The sequence below is a fragment of the Phascolarctos cinereus genome, unplaced genomic scaffold (genome assembly GCF_003287225.1).
Source record: "Phascolarctos cinereus isolate Bilbo 61053 unplaced genomic scaffold, phaCin_HiC Scaffold_7;HRSCAF=346, whole genome shotgun sequence".
In the NCBI taxonomy this organism is placed as follows: domain Eukaryota; kingdom Metazoa; phylum Chordata; class Mammalia; order Diprotodontia; family Phascolarctidae; genus Phascolarctos; species Phascolarctos cinereus.
The window spans coordinates 84,098,755-84,114,418 of NW_027556180.1; positions in this window are offsets into that span (position 1 = coordinate 84,098,755).

A 15,664-nucleotide genomic window follows, 5' to 3' on the forward strand; every position below is an offset into this window, starting at 1 on the left:
TCTCTTCCCTTTCATTATATTGTACAGTTAGAAATAAGAGCAAAATGGACTAAGTTTAAGGAAATCATGGTGAAAGTGAAGCTACTATGGCCAGTGGAATCTATAAGTTGATCAAATAAAATAATATCCTCTATGGGAAAAAAAAAAAGAGGGGATGAAAATTGTTTAAGTTTTTGACTCCTTGTCTTATCTTCTAGGAAAGCCTTCAGGCTTCCCTTCTGGGAATCAACTCCTTTAAGCTTTCATTAGTGCAGCCAGCAGCGACCACAGAGAAAGTGGCATAATAGAATTGGATTGAGCCAGCAAGGGAGCTGAGCTCCTCCCAAAACAGTTCTCATCAATGCCCTATATCTGCTTCAGAGTCAAGGACGCAAGCTGAGCAGTGTGAATGAGAATTCAGAAGATGTTTTCCATAGGTTGTTGAAGGAAAATGCCCAAGAATTAGTGCTGAAGGGAGGGAGGGCAGGTCAGGGCTGGTTCATCATAGATTCAACATAGAACCTTGAACTGGAAAAAGATCTAAGATGAAGAAAGGGAGACCCCAGAGAGGACAAGTTACTTGCCTAAGATCAATGGCAGATTCAGGACTAGATGTCATTCTTCTGATCTTGGCCTGATCCAATATTCTCTCTGCTACAGAATATTGCTTTGTGTATTCCTGCTTTATATGATATGTCCATTTACACCATGTCCTGTCTCACATATAGGAAACCTGTCTTTGGCAAACTAAAATGCCCAAAGTGGAACCAAGTAACGCAAGAAGCAGTGTTCAAAGTCTACCTTGGGCAAATTCTTATAGCCTAACTCTCCCTCTATTCCAGCCCCGAGGCACTCAGTGCTCTCATGCCATCCTCTAGTTGTTAAAATACCCCAAACTCATTGCCCCATCTAGGTCTGACCTTTCCCAAATGGCTGCCTTCTCCAAAAGAGGCAAGACTTCTCCTCTCACTTGCTTGCGGTTGCTGTCCTTTGTCTTTCCTTCTCGAGGACTGTGACCACAACGAGATGATGTCATGACATGCAAGTGAATTGGATTTAAGTGAGGGAGGACTGTGCAAAGTCACCAGCCTCACTTTCACCTCCAATACCATCTCAGTCAGTGGCAAGATATAGATCAGGAAGACTGGAGATGGCCCCTGATGCAGTGGAAAACCTTGGCCTTTTTAAACTAAGGTCTTTAACAGGTCTCAGTTTGACTGAGGCAACACCTCAAGAAGCTTTCAAACAATCATTGCCTTAGCAACATGTATAGGTGTTCAAGGAGGACTAGCACCTCTGGTGTGACGGCTTGCTGAGCATGTTTCAGGGCTACTCATCCACCTTTGGTGTTCACCTGCACTCAACTCTCACCTGTGGCTCAGATGGAGCATGCTCAATGGCCACATCCCAGTAAAACAGTCTTGGCAGACGAGCATAACCAACAGACCTCAAACCCATTGGTGAATTAAAGGGATGTCTACCCTGAGCATGGGAAGGCTTCTCCTAGTAGAATGGGTAGATGAGAACAGTTTGTTCAAAACAGCCTTGAAGGCAGCTGAAGCTTGTGCTATGGAGTGATTAGAGCTTGGTCAGACATCAAAGGCACTAGGGTCATCCACCACATCCTGGGCCATCTCCGGTCATTCTGACTTTTGTCCTGCCGCTGGATTTTGATGACTCAGGAAGAGAGAATGAGGCCGATGACTTTGTGTAATTCTGCCTCACTTAAATCCAATTCACACACGAGTCAAAACATCACCCTGTGATGTCATGGGTACTCTTTGAAAATGGACAAAGCAATAACAACCAGCTCCAAAATCCTCGCTGCCCACTATACTTAACTGACCTGATCAAAACCCTGATTCTGAACACTGTTTCTTATAATGGAATCATTTTATGTTAGGGTGTGAATGAATGATGGGATTAACCCTCTCTGAAGTGAATCTCTAAAAAGTGGATTAATCTGAACTTTCTACCGATTGAAGCCCCAGGATAATACTCTTTGTACTCAACTACTACCCACCCACTACTAAGGTCCCTGTAGACCGGGAGATCTGATCATGGGATGCTATCCTTCCTCAAACCATCTCCTGAACATAAATGGGATTATTCTTGGGCAATAGAAGAGCAGAGTCTAAAGTCCATTGAGGCCCTGCCCAGAGAAACACACTAAAAACACATGACCTTGAGAGATCCTGGCTAGCTCTTGTAGTTTACCTCATCCTTGCCCTCGCCTCCCTACTCCTTGGGTTCTTTTTGTCTCTACCCAGCTCCCAGCTTTCCTCACCTGCTTCACTGAGGAAATTGTGCCTACAGAGCCCATCTTGGCCTGTACCTGACATGCCTGTCTTCACTCCCCAACCTCCAGCTCTGTTTCCTGGACATTGACCTTCAATTTATCTGACCAAATATTTGCCCAAGCTCCACAGTCCCTGGCTGCCATCCTATGTTTCTCCATTGCCTCCACAATCTGAGCCTAGGGCTTCCCAGAGAAGTGATGCTGTTTAGTGGAAAGCATTCTAGACATTTCTGTCCATGGCTAATGTAGGAATTTTGTTTGCTGTACTATGCAGCTATGTATTGAGGACTTTATTTTTCATTTTTAAACAATTTTCTCAATGGAAGTGGATGTGGTAGGAGGAACAGAATAATTAAAATGTTTATTAGTTGAAAAATAAAAATAATACACTATTTCAAAATGAGAAAGTATGCTGGCCTAGGAGTGAGACAAGTTCAAATCTTACCTGCAACACTTAGAAGATATTTACCTATAAGCAAACCACATGTCTTTTTATAGGCCTCTGTCTCCTCATTCATAAAATGATAATAATGTCTTCAGTTTTGTTTCTCTCTCAGAGGGTCAATTGAGATTACATGAGAAGATGCTTCACAAACATTGAAGTGCTTTATAAATGTAACTATCACTCTTGACAGTAAGCTCCTTGAGGGTAGGGAATTTTTCATTTCTGCCTTTGTATCCCCAACTTCTAGCACATAGTACGTAGTAAATGTACGTTTTATCCCCTACCTGTAGCACGTGGTACATAGTAGGTGCTTAATCAATGCTTATTGACTGATTTGGAACCTGGCCATCATGTTGCAAAATAGACACATTCTGACCACAAACCCCTGCACCTCAGCCCATCTCTCCTAGACTAGACAATAATGGGAAGTGGAGGAGACTGCATTCACGGGAGGGCCTAAGTTTTTATCTTATCCAGTCTAGCGGGATTGCGAAGGGGTTGGGGAGCGCCCAAAAAAATTGCGGAAAGAGACCCAGCTTATGAGCATTATCCTAATTTCCTTTGTTCTGTTCCTCTTCCACCCCCATAAGTAAATTGTAAGAAAGGGTTTTACTAACTTTTAAAGCAAAACAAGCCCATTACAATGTTTTGTGTTTAAATAGCCCTTCCTCATGGAGAGAAAGGATCTAATCTTGATCACCAGACCTCCTCTCAGTCTTACCTAAACAAGCCAGCATCTTATGACAGATAAAGAACCAAAATTGGAGTCAAGAGAAACTAGGTTTGTGTCCAGCCTTGGATACCTTGAACACTTACCATCTCTGGGACCCCAAGCAAGTCACCTAAATCCTCTGGGCCTCAATTTCCCTTTCTTAATAAAGGGGTAGGATTCCATGACCTCTGAAGTTCCTTCTAGCTCTAAATGTGTGGTCCTATGCTCTTAGCACATGGTGTTTTCCCAGTGTTTCCTCTGGCTAACTCATGGTTGGACTGTAATTCTGCTACATGTTACCAAAACATGTAATTAAGTTTTCACTTAGCCCATTTGGGACCTTGGTACAATCTGAGTGGCACTGCTTTCTTATGTAAGGTATGAAAATATTCAATCCCCAAGGCATGAATTTGCTCTCCCATGTTTTTCACAACTCTGTGAGTCACATCTCAAGTTCCTTGGCCAAGCCCAACTTCCCCATCCCTCCCCCCTTTTCTCTTCTTTCTTAAATTGTACACGCAATACTTATAACTTCTTCTAAACACCCAGAAGCTGAGCAACTACCTGGATATACCAGCTGAGAGAAGTCAGATCTTACACATCACCTACATGATTCCCCACAGCCTCCAGATCAAGATTCCTACCCCAACGCACCCTAGGCATTGACTGCTCACTCTTTCCACTATCTTCACTTATGTAGAATGGCATTAAATAACTGCCTCTTTTATAAATCATTACCTTTAGAAAGGACTTTCCTGGCACCAGAAAACTGCTTTGTGTGTGTGTGTGTGTGTGTGTGTGTGTGTGTGTGTGTGAAATCTGAATGTGAAAACAACTGTGATATTCTATACCTTTTTTGTTTGAGGATTCATGAGAGATATGTTCCCCACCATCCTACCTGATCCTAAAAGAGAAAAGCAGAAAACAGAGCTCATGTAATATTCTTTTCCTTTTCCTTTTGTTATTGTAGCATGACTCATTTCTGGGTTCTGTTTTTGTACTTCTGACAACCTGCACCTTGGGCAAAATTGGCACCCATAGGAGAACAGAGAAATGTCAGTCCTGTAGGAAAAGGAGTACATGATAAACCCATTCCTTTCCACTTCTGGGTAGTTCAAAGGATAATAGGATTATAGCTTTAGTACCAGAAGGGACCTTAGACAATAACTCCAATGCCTTCATCTTACAGATGGTGAAACTGAGTCTTAAAATGGTTAAGTGACTTGCCCAACAACTCACAGCTAGTAAAGATTTAAGGGAGGATGTAAACCCAAATCTTTCTAACTCACACAGCAATGCCTTCTCTACTATCTCCCAGTTTGGACATACATGGAAGACATTTCAAATTAAATCTGGGGAAATCTAAATCTAAATCTAAATCTAGGTAAAAGCTCTGTGATGGAGAGGAAATTCACCAGCCTTGTTCCAGGACCAGGGCCCCCACCCCCAAATTTCCTACTTCTGTCAACCCCTCTGGCACTATCTTTATTTCTCTTTGAGGATTTATTATACAATAATTTACACTGTTAGTTGTCTTTTTGTGTGTTTATGGCTCATCTATGCAACTACACTCCATAAGGGATAGGAACCATGTCTTACTACATGTACTAATGGCCCTTCACTCCATGTCCTGAGTCAATAGCTGACACTCAGTGGAATGATGATAGAGGGATGATACCCTAGAGGTGGAAGAAACCATTACAGGTCATCTAGATAAGTATCATATGGTTGATTAGTTAATGTGTTCCTTCTCACTGCAGTCTCCTGAGAACCCTAAGGCCAGGATAAATCTAGCATAAGTCCTAGGATTTCAACGGCAAAGCACAAGCAAGTCTTCTACCCTAAGAAACCACAAATGGCCTAAATGTATAGGTCAGTTGTCTTATGTGTTTGTGTAACACTTAGTTCATCAGATCATAGAATTTGGCACTGAAAGGGACCTTGCACATCACCTAGTCCAATCCCATTATTTTGCAAATGCCAAAACTGAGGCCTAAAAAAATGAGAAATGACTTGCTTCAGATCATATAAAAAATAAGAAACAGAGCCTCCAAGGAAACTAGGTGGCGCAGTGGACAGAGCACTGGCCCTGGAGTCAGGAGGCCCTGAGTTCAAATCTGGACTCAGACATTTGACACTTACTGGCTGTGTGACTCTGAGCAAGTCACTTAACCCCAATTGCCTCACTAAAAAAGGAAAAAGGAAAACAAAAAGAAACAGAGCCTTCTTTAGTGTTCATTGGGACAAAAAAGTTCACGCACACACACCCCAAAAAAACCCGAACTTAATTTGCAAATTATATTGTTAACATTTATAGATATATCATATCTATGTATATATAACTAATGAAAAAACATTTAAACTACTTTTTCAGCACAGATATAATTTTACCAACATAAAGAACTCTCTTTAAAAAAATTATTTAGTACTTTTATTTAAAGTTTTGAGTTCCAAATTTTGTCCTTCCCTCCCTCCCCTTTCCTCTCCCTGAGAGGATAAGCAGTCAGATACAGGTTATACATGTACTATAAAACATTTCCATATTAGTCGTTTTGTACAAAAAGACTCAAATAAAAGAAAAAGAATGAAAGAAAGAAAGTGAAAATAGTATACTTTAGTTTGTACTCAATCAATATCAGTTCTTTCTCTAGAGGTGGATAGTATACTTCATCATGGTCCTTTGGGATTGTCTGGGATCATTGTTTTGCTGAGAATAGATGAGTCATTCACAGTTCTTCATTGAACAACATTGCTATTACTGTGTACAACATTCTCCTAGTTCTGTTCACTTCACAGTGCGTCAGTTCATGTAAGTCTTTCCAGGTTTTTCTGAAATCATCCTGCTTGTTGCAATAATATGCCATTACAATCATATGCCACAGTTTGTTTAGCCGTTCCCCAGTTGATGGGCATACCTTGGATCTTCAATTCTCAGACATCACAAAAACAGCTGCTATGAATATTTTAGTACAAATAGGTCCATAAAGAATTCTTTTTTTTTTAGGCAATTGGGGTTAAGTGACTTGCCCAGGGTCACACAGGTAGTGAGTGTCAAGTGTTTGGTCTGAGGCCAGATTTGAACTCAGGTCCTCTTGACTTTAAGGCCGGTGCTCTATCCACTGTGCCACCTAGCTGCCCCTATAAAGAATTCTTAATATGAAAACTCCTTTCCTTAATGTAGATTAGCTATTCATGTATAATTTGTAGTCTTAGAGAGTTGCCAGGTAAACAGAGAAGTTAAAGCGCAGAGTTACACCAGGATATGTGTCCAAGGCAGGACTTGAACCAAGGTCTTCCTGATGCCACTGACAATATATTACTACAGTCAATCAATAAAAAATAGAATATTGGGACAGTTCCTGAATGCTGCTCTTTCAGGAATAGAATTAATTTTAAATACTTTACAAAATGAAAATAGTTTCAAAGCTAACAAGCACCATCTTGTAATAGAAAGTTGACACCCAGTGGGTATTTTAAGTGACTTGCCCGAGTCATTAGCAAAGTTGGGATTTGAACCCAATTTCTCTGGATTCAGATACAGTGAATTTCCCATGACACTAAGAAGACTCCTTCTGAGAAATGGTATCAGTCGCTTCAGAATGCTTCAGTTTCTTTGGAATCTTCTTTTAGTTCAATCAGCTTCTCAAAGTTCTGGAAAATGCAGGCTATCAGATGAATGGAAAGGTGTTCCTTCAGGAGCTAAACCAAAGTGCCATCTGCTCCAAGCCATAAGGATAAGATTCTTCTCCATCTTAGTCAGAAACCACAAAGGGTCTTGCTCCTTGATTATTCCCAAGAGGGTAAAACTACTCTTGCACAATTCCTATAGACCAAGGAGCAAACCAACCAAGCTAGTTGGACATGGGGTGGGGGTGGGAGGTGGCAGGGAAGGGGTTGTGAAGGAGGAGAAAAGAGATCACATCTGTACCCAGCAAGGATTATAGAAGGGACCTCGACAGCAGTTTTCATTTTACTGAGCACCATGAGTGTTTCTCATTAAGTTTAACTGCAGTTTATCCTGGCAATTATATATTCAGAGGGGAAAAGAGCTAGATTTTAAGAGAAATCCCACAGGAAAGAAAAACATGAAAGCAGGTACCTAGAGGTGAAAACTCTTTATATTTTCCTGAAAGTATTTAGCCCAACTTGAACCCTGAATATTTTGCATGTCTCTCTGACCAGAGCAGGAAGAAAGCCATGAGATCAAAGAGTTTTCCATTAATGTCATACCAGGATGTGGGCAGTACCAATGTAATCAGCTGCTTGACCTTTGTGAAAAGATTTCCTGGGCATGAGTTGACCACCAGGCCAAACATTGCATCTGGACCTATTATTAAATAGACCAGATGGCATGAGTGAGTGTGTGGATCAGAATGTGTGCCTCCCCTTTCATTCTGAGCTGCTTCCAGAGAGCTGTCCATGTGTCCTACCTTTTGAATGTAGAAGATGATCACCCCTATGAGATCTGCGTATACCCCATTTCATCAATGATCTCTGACAACAACAGGCCCCAGGGTCTTAGCATGGAAGCCACTTCCAGAAATACCAAACAGACCCAGTACATATCACAAGTGTAGAGTGGACAGGAAAGTGGGAGGCAGATCAGCTGGCAACTGTCTATCATCCTCTACTCCACCCACCCCAAGCCATCCATTTCCAGTCACTCTTCGGGGATTTCACTCAGGATAATAAACCGTAGCAAGTAGTCCTGTCTGTTATATTCTAGAAATATTCTCTTCCCCTTCCCCTCACAACAGTGCCTTAACCATGGGTGAGTCTCCTGGATATCACAAATAGAGATGACCTTGGAAAATAGAAAGGCTAAGAAGAGTTTAAGAGAATAGTGGGGGCAACCATAAGGTTTAGTTTTCTAGATGGTTCATTGTTCTTGTCAATGAGACTCAATCATTCTGGTGCTATACCTTTTCCTCACTTGTGATTTGCTTATCCCCATATCTGTATCTTAACTAGAGCCACTCCTTCCATCTTAAAACACTCTCCTTGTAATTAGAATGTCTTTCTCTCCATTAATTTTTATTCTTCCTTTCCTAGAGAAGTTATCTCCAAAGGAAATTTAACTTTTCCTGACCTTCCAGGTTCTGATTCCCTAAACTTCTGTGCTTATGTACATAGTTCTGGCTACCTCATTCATTTATACGGTGTTTGGAATTTGAGCCACTTTTCACATGTTTATGCTCTGACTACCCTAACTAGATTTTAAGTTATTCAAGAGAAAGGCTCTTAGTTTCAGCATGTTTCTGTTTTTGTTATAATCCTTATTCCCACACATTCCATCAGCCTCCAAATAGCAATGAATAATCCCACCTGGATTCTAGTACATATTTTGTCATCAACTATCCATATGACTTTTAACAAATCACTGCTTTTCTGGGCCACCCTTTGCTCATATGTAAAATGAGTAATTTCTAAGGTCCCTTTCAGTTCTGACAGACCATTGTTCTATGGGTATTCCTCTATGTAAGTCATTCTATTCTTTGGACCCGTCTAATCAACCAAAGCTCCCAGAGAGATGGACAAGCAATGACAAAATTAGACAAAATGGACCAAAAAAATGGACAAGCAAACAAGCAATCTTTCTGTCTTTCTTTCTTCTTTCCTTCCTTTTCTTCTTTCTCTCTCTCTCTTTCTTTCTTCCTTTCTTAACATCTTTTAAAGTTCTTAACTTAATAAATAAATAATAAATAAAATAAAAATAAAAATACATAAAATAATCAATAAATAAACTTAATAAATAAAATGAGCATTAATTTGTACAGTACTTAACACATGAGCGGCTAGGTGGTACAATGGATAGAGTGCCAGGCCTGGAGATTCATCTTCCTGAGTTCAAATCTGGGCTCAGACACTTACTAGCTGTATGACCCTGGGCAAGTCACTTAATCCTGTTTGCCTCAGTTTCCTCATCTGTAAAATGAGCTAGAGAAGGAAATGGCAAGCCACTCTAATACCTCTGCCAAGAAAACCCCAAATGGGATCATGAAGAGTCAGACACAACTGAAAATCAACTAAACAACAAAAATTTGATGCAGAGTAGGTGCTTAATAAATCTTTATTGATTGATTGATATTACACATTGTAGAATAGATGGAGAGGATATAATTTCAATTCTTTTGGAAGCAATCACTCTTCTGGGCTAATCAGGGCACAGGGTACCTTTATTTAAATAGGGGAGAAGGCATAAAATTGGAGAGCACAGGTTCTAGGTACTGAGTGATCATACCTACCAATAGGCTTCTTTGGGTAGCGTAATGTACTGAAAAGAGAAAAAGGTTTGGAGTCAAAGCCCCTTTATTTAAATTCTGGCTCTTTTGCTTCCTATCACCTGTATGACCTTGATAAGCCACTTCAACTCTGAGTCTCAGTTTCCTTTTTCTGTGAAACAAAGAGGTTAGACTAAATGATCTCTAAGCCCCTTCCAGTTTGAAATACCATGACTAGAGTCAACAGGGGTATGTTAGCAGAGCTGAGAGACAGCCAGAATGGTGAGCTCTTAACACATAAAGTTTTATTTTAGAGTCCTGTCTGAATCTCTAGTGAAAATCTTGAAGCACACAATGAGTTCTCTAATAAATCTGGCTTAGTGCTTTGCAGCTCTAGGGTAAAATCCACATAATCCACATAAATATTTTGAAAACAAAAGACTTTGTTTCCTATAAACCAGAGGTCCCCAAGGTCTATTGATAGACTGTGAAGCTTTATAGTGGCACATTTCCAAGCTAGTTACAACCACAGCACTCCCGGTTTTCTGGGATGCCACCCTGAAGTATGTGTGTGCCTTCACAGGGAAGTACCATAATGTCCATATCACTCCTTGCTGGCTTCTCCCTCCCACTCAGCTCTACCACACTCCTAGGTTCACAAGGTTTCCAGAACATGAAGAGGGCTCCCACCCACAAAAGTCTTAGAAAGTCCTGCTGTACAGGGATGAATTCTGGGTGTCTTTCTCCCACCATCATCCACGTTCCTCCTGTAACCTTTCTAACAAGGACAGTCAGCACTGCTGCCAGCAGCAATCAGCCATCCTCAGACAGGGAATTCCAATGTTATCCTTGCTCACAGAGATGTGGGAAACTAAAGATTCCTCCTTTGTTGACAATGTTTTCCACAATGCAAATCCCCGGGTGAGGATGGGAGATGAAAGGGTGTTCATAATTAATCACTACCTGGATTTTCTTTTCCCATAAGAGTCAGGTGAGTTGAAAAAGGCAGAACAAAACAAAACATTCAAGTTCTTTATAAAGTACATTGTATATTTGAGGTTAAGTGCACCATTTGCATATTTGAAATCAATTTTTATTTTAAATCTGTCATTAATCCAGGATGACCACTGTAACATCTCTTAGAGCTAACAAAATTGTTTTGTTAGCTTTAAGAGATGTTACAGAGACCATCCTGGATTAATGACAGATTTAAAATAATGTCACTCTCCTGTAGTGGCAATCTAATTTGTCACTGTCTTTCCTAATATGTGTCCAGGGGTGGCCATAATATTCCAGAAGTGATAGACCAGAACAATGAGACTACCATTTCCTTCTCTATGAATATTAACAATACTTAATACAGAACACCACCTAATACAAAAAAGCACTAGATTTTTTTGTTTACCATATCATACTATTAATGTATATTTAGTTTGCAGTACCCTGAAATCGTTTGCCTTTTTCATGTGAATTTGTGTCTAATCATTTCTCTTTCTCTTGTACTTATGCAGTTGGCATTTGGAACCCATCTAAAAGACCTCACATTTATTTGTATTAGTTTTCATCTTGTTAGATTTGACTCAGCTTGCAATGGTCTTTTGAGATCCTGATTCTGTCATCCACTAAATTAACCATCCTTCTTAGCTTTGAGTCAAATGCACATTTGATCAATATGCTATGTCTTCATTCAAGTCATTGACTCAAATGAAAAAGGTCCAAAGAACAAGTGACATAGCACTAGAGATTTTTCTCCACTTTGACACTAGACTACTCCCACCCCTTTCTCTCATCCTCTTCCCCTCTTATTTCACTATTGGGTAAATTACATTTCAGTACACAATTGAGTGTGTATATTTATTCTTCCTTCTTTGAACCAATTCTGATGAGAGGGAGGTTCAAGCATTCCCTTGCCACCACTACCCTTTTCCCCTCCATTGTAAAAGTTCTCTCTTGCATGCCTCTTTTATGTGAGAAAAATTTCTCCATTCTACTTCTCCCTTCCCCTTCTCCCAGTGCATCCCTCTGTCTCCAAAATAATTAAGGGGGGATGAAGGGTTATCAAGGAGTTCTTTTCTTCATGAATTTTTGTGACTCTTTTACCATTAGGTAATTCTGTTGTTGTTTTTTATAATTATTTCCTTCAATATTTTTGGTACCTCTTTTATCAAGCTGTTAATTTTCTTTTCATAATTTTCTTGCATCACTCTAATTTCTTTTCCCAATTTTTCCTCTATTTTACTCTTATCTCTTTCTTTAACACTTCCAGGAATTCTTGCTGACCTTGGGTCCAATTGGCATTTTTCTTTGAGGCTATGTTTATGGGTGTTTTCACATTGTTGTCTTTTTCTGAGTTTATGTCTTGATCTTCCCTGCCATTGTAGTAGCTTTTTATGGTCAAATTCTTTTTTGTTGTTTGCTCATTTTCTAGCCTATTTGTTGACTTTGAACTTCATGTTAAAGTTGGGCTCTGCTCAGCTGGGGTGGGGAGGTACTCTCCCAAGCTTCAGGCTTTTTCTGTGTTGCTGCTTTCAGAGCTATATCTGGGAATCTGCTAGTTTTGGGTGCTTCCAAGGTAGTATGATCCTGGAAGAGGAAAGGCTGCTGCTGTCCTGCTCTGGCCTCTATTTTTTACCCAGGAAGAGTCTCTGGTCCCCTGCATCTGCAGACATGTGCTCTCTGCCTTGGAACTGTGACCAGGGCCTCTCCCCTATTGTAACTGACCCCCAGTACTCTGCTCTGGAACTGTAACCCAGAACCGTATGTGAGCAATAGAGTTGTCAGTCAGCACTAGCTGTACCCAGTGCTAGAAAAATGTCCCCTCTAATCTCTTTCTGACAGTTGTCTGACCCTCTGACCAGCTCTGGGCTGAGAGCTCTCGATGCTGTTGCTATTGCTGTGGCTCTGTAGCTGCCCTCCTGTGTGGGTTCTGGACAGACCTCTACAGCAGTGTTACAGACTTATCCTGCCTACTTCTAAGTTTTGTTAGGCCAGAAAAATGTCTCGCTTTAATTTTTTGTTTGTTCTGCCACCTAAAATTTGATTTGAGGTTTTATTTTAAAGTTGTTTGGAAGAGATTGTTGGGAAAGTTCAGCTGGGTGGTGGCAACCCCTAATTTGCCAACTTGAATTCCAATTCCCAAATCTAATAATACTTCTTAAAAAGCACATAAAGGTAATCTGGCATGTTATGTTTCATTTGGGATTTTTTGGCTAGGCAATGGGGTTAAGTAACTTGTCCAGGGTCACACAGCTAGGAAGTGTTATGTGTCTGAGGCAGGATTTGAACTCAGGTCCTCCTGAATCCAGGGCCGGTGCTCTATCCATTGTGCCACCTAGCTGCCCCTGGCATGTTAAGAGCTCATGATATTGATCTTTTCTTTGCTTTTTAATTTCTCATTTAATTTAATTCCTCTTTATACTCTAATTTCATCAGTATGGATACTCTTTCCATTGATGAAGATCACCAGCCCTTCCCTTGCTCTACCTACACATCTTAGTATACAGCTATTTGAGTGACTGAGGCCAAAACAATTCATCATCTTGTAGGTAGCTGTCTGATGATTAACGTCTTAGTATTTTCTAGGCTGATCTTTGAACAACAGGCATACTGTCTATTGCCAGGTCTACACTCTAAGCCTTTCCCATCGTGTAGGACTAGCCAGTGTTTGCATTTTGTTGGTATGGCCTCTGAGCCTTTAGAGTGACTTCAGTGAAGTATCAAAGTAGGATTTTAGTGGACAGTCACAAATTATCCCTTTAATAATCCATTCTATCCATATTAATCCATAATCCATTCTAGTATCCTTCCTTGATGTTAAGCACCTCACTAGCTATATTTTAAAGACTCAAGCTTCTCCCTTTCTTTTTGAAAATCAGTCTAAAAAAAAAGTCATCTTCAGTCATGCAATACCTCTCCCATCTTCCATGATTCTTCACTTCACTCTATCTCTCATCTGTCAAGTGTGGGAATCCATATATGCACCTTCCACAGATATGCTTTCCCTGAGATTATCTCCAATTTGTCCTGTATGTATCTTGGTTTGTACGTAGCTATTTGTGTAATTGCCTCCCCGTTAGATTGTGAATTCCTTGAAGGAAAGGACTGTTTTTATATCTTTCTTTATATCCCCAACACTTACCGCTGTGTCTGACACACATTGACTTGATTTAAAAGACCTGGAAGGTATTTTAGAGACCATTTACCCCAGCCCATCACTTTCAGGTGAAAAAATAAGATCCAGAGACATTAAACATTATACCCGATAATTGGTAGAACTGAAATATGGATTCAAAGGTGCCATTTTTTTTTCAACTACCCTATGCTACCCACCTCCCTGAATAGATGCTGGACTAGATGACCTCTAAGGCCCCTTTTAGAACTAACATTCCATGGTAGATGGGATTCTAGAGTGTTGTTTTGTTTAGTTGTTCTTCAGTTGTGTCCAATTCTTTGTGAGGTTTTCTTGGCAAAGATACTGGAGTGTTTTGCCATTCCCTTCTTTGGCTCATTTTACAGATGAAGAAACTGAGAGAAACAGGTTTAACTTATTTGCCTAGCAACTAGTACGTGTCCAAGGCCAGATTTGAACTCAGGATGGTGAGTCTTTCTGACTCCACCCCTGCACTCTAGCCACTGTATCACGTAGTACACCAGATGATTTCCATAAATAGGTGAAGGCTTACAGAAGATCAGTAATATATCACCAAAGACTGTATGCTATTGAAGTATCAATTCTCTACTTCCTGTATTTTAACTAAATGTTCTGGGTGGGGGTAAGAATATATTTCAGGAGAATAAACCAGATGAAAGCTACATAAACTCTTTAAGCCTGAATGCTTGCCACTAGCAAAGCTAAAGCTATCCCTCTGGATGATACTGGTAGGCCCAAGGAGCAGATAGAAGAGAAAGAAACAAAAAAAAAAAGGAGAAAGAGGAGGAGGAGGAGAAGGAGAAGTAGAAGAAGAATTGAATAATTAAGAAAGAGGCAAATGAGAGAAGGAGGTACAAATGGCAGTAGGTATAGAAGGTTCCTAACATTTGCTTACCCCTAGACTAGGTATTCCTGGATTCTCAAGATTTTGTACAAGTCCATTCCTCGGAAGCCAACATTTTCTGGCAATTGGATAAGCACCCACAAAATGAGGAGGATGGCAAGTCAATAACAGTTGCTCTGACTGTGCTCTCTCCCTATCCCATCTTTTTCTCTCTCCCTCTTTCTCTCAGCCTCCAGATGCTATTAAGAGGATGAACTCGGACAGGGATTAGGGAAGGTAAGGAAGCAGACTGGTATGTCAAACAAACAGGACCACTTGTCATTGCCGATCTTTGATGTGTTTGCTCTTCTTTCGGAAACAAAGCCTCTTTTTGTGATTTTTTTTTCTTTTTCTTCTTTCTTTTTGTTTGCAGGTAACACCCACACATATCCTTCACTGCTGGCAGAGATGCTAGCTAAGATAGCTGCTGGAGTTCATGCTACCCATTTTCATCTTTTTGTGTCATCGTCACCATGAAAAACCACAATGATAGGAAAACAAAGCTGTTTGTAGCCTTTCTGTTTCAACTGACATTTCCACACAACCCTCACAATTCAAGCAATGGAGGGAGTAGAGCCTTTGAACCTGTCACCTAGCTCTGCCTCCAGGGGCACAGGGAGAGGTAGATCTATCCCCACTCCCAACCCTCTGTAGAGCCTTTCAGAGAGATTTTGTCCCCAGTGCAAATACCTTCATATTGCAAGGTCATAACGATTGAACAGCATGAAGAGCTGAGCTTTTGAAAGGAGTCCTCTGGCCCCGATGAAGCTAGAGCAAAAAAGCCAGATCAGCTGGAAAGAGCTCATGAATTTGTGGGGCTATCCAAATAACATCTTGATAGCATCCAAAATTTCTGGACATTGTTAATGTGGTTGAGTAAGCGTTCCCAAAGTCAACAGTATGCCCTGGACAGTAGCCTGGGTTTCTGCATGCCAAGAAGGAGTGAGCCTTCTAAGTGAAGCAACTCATTTGTCT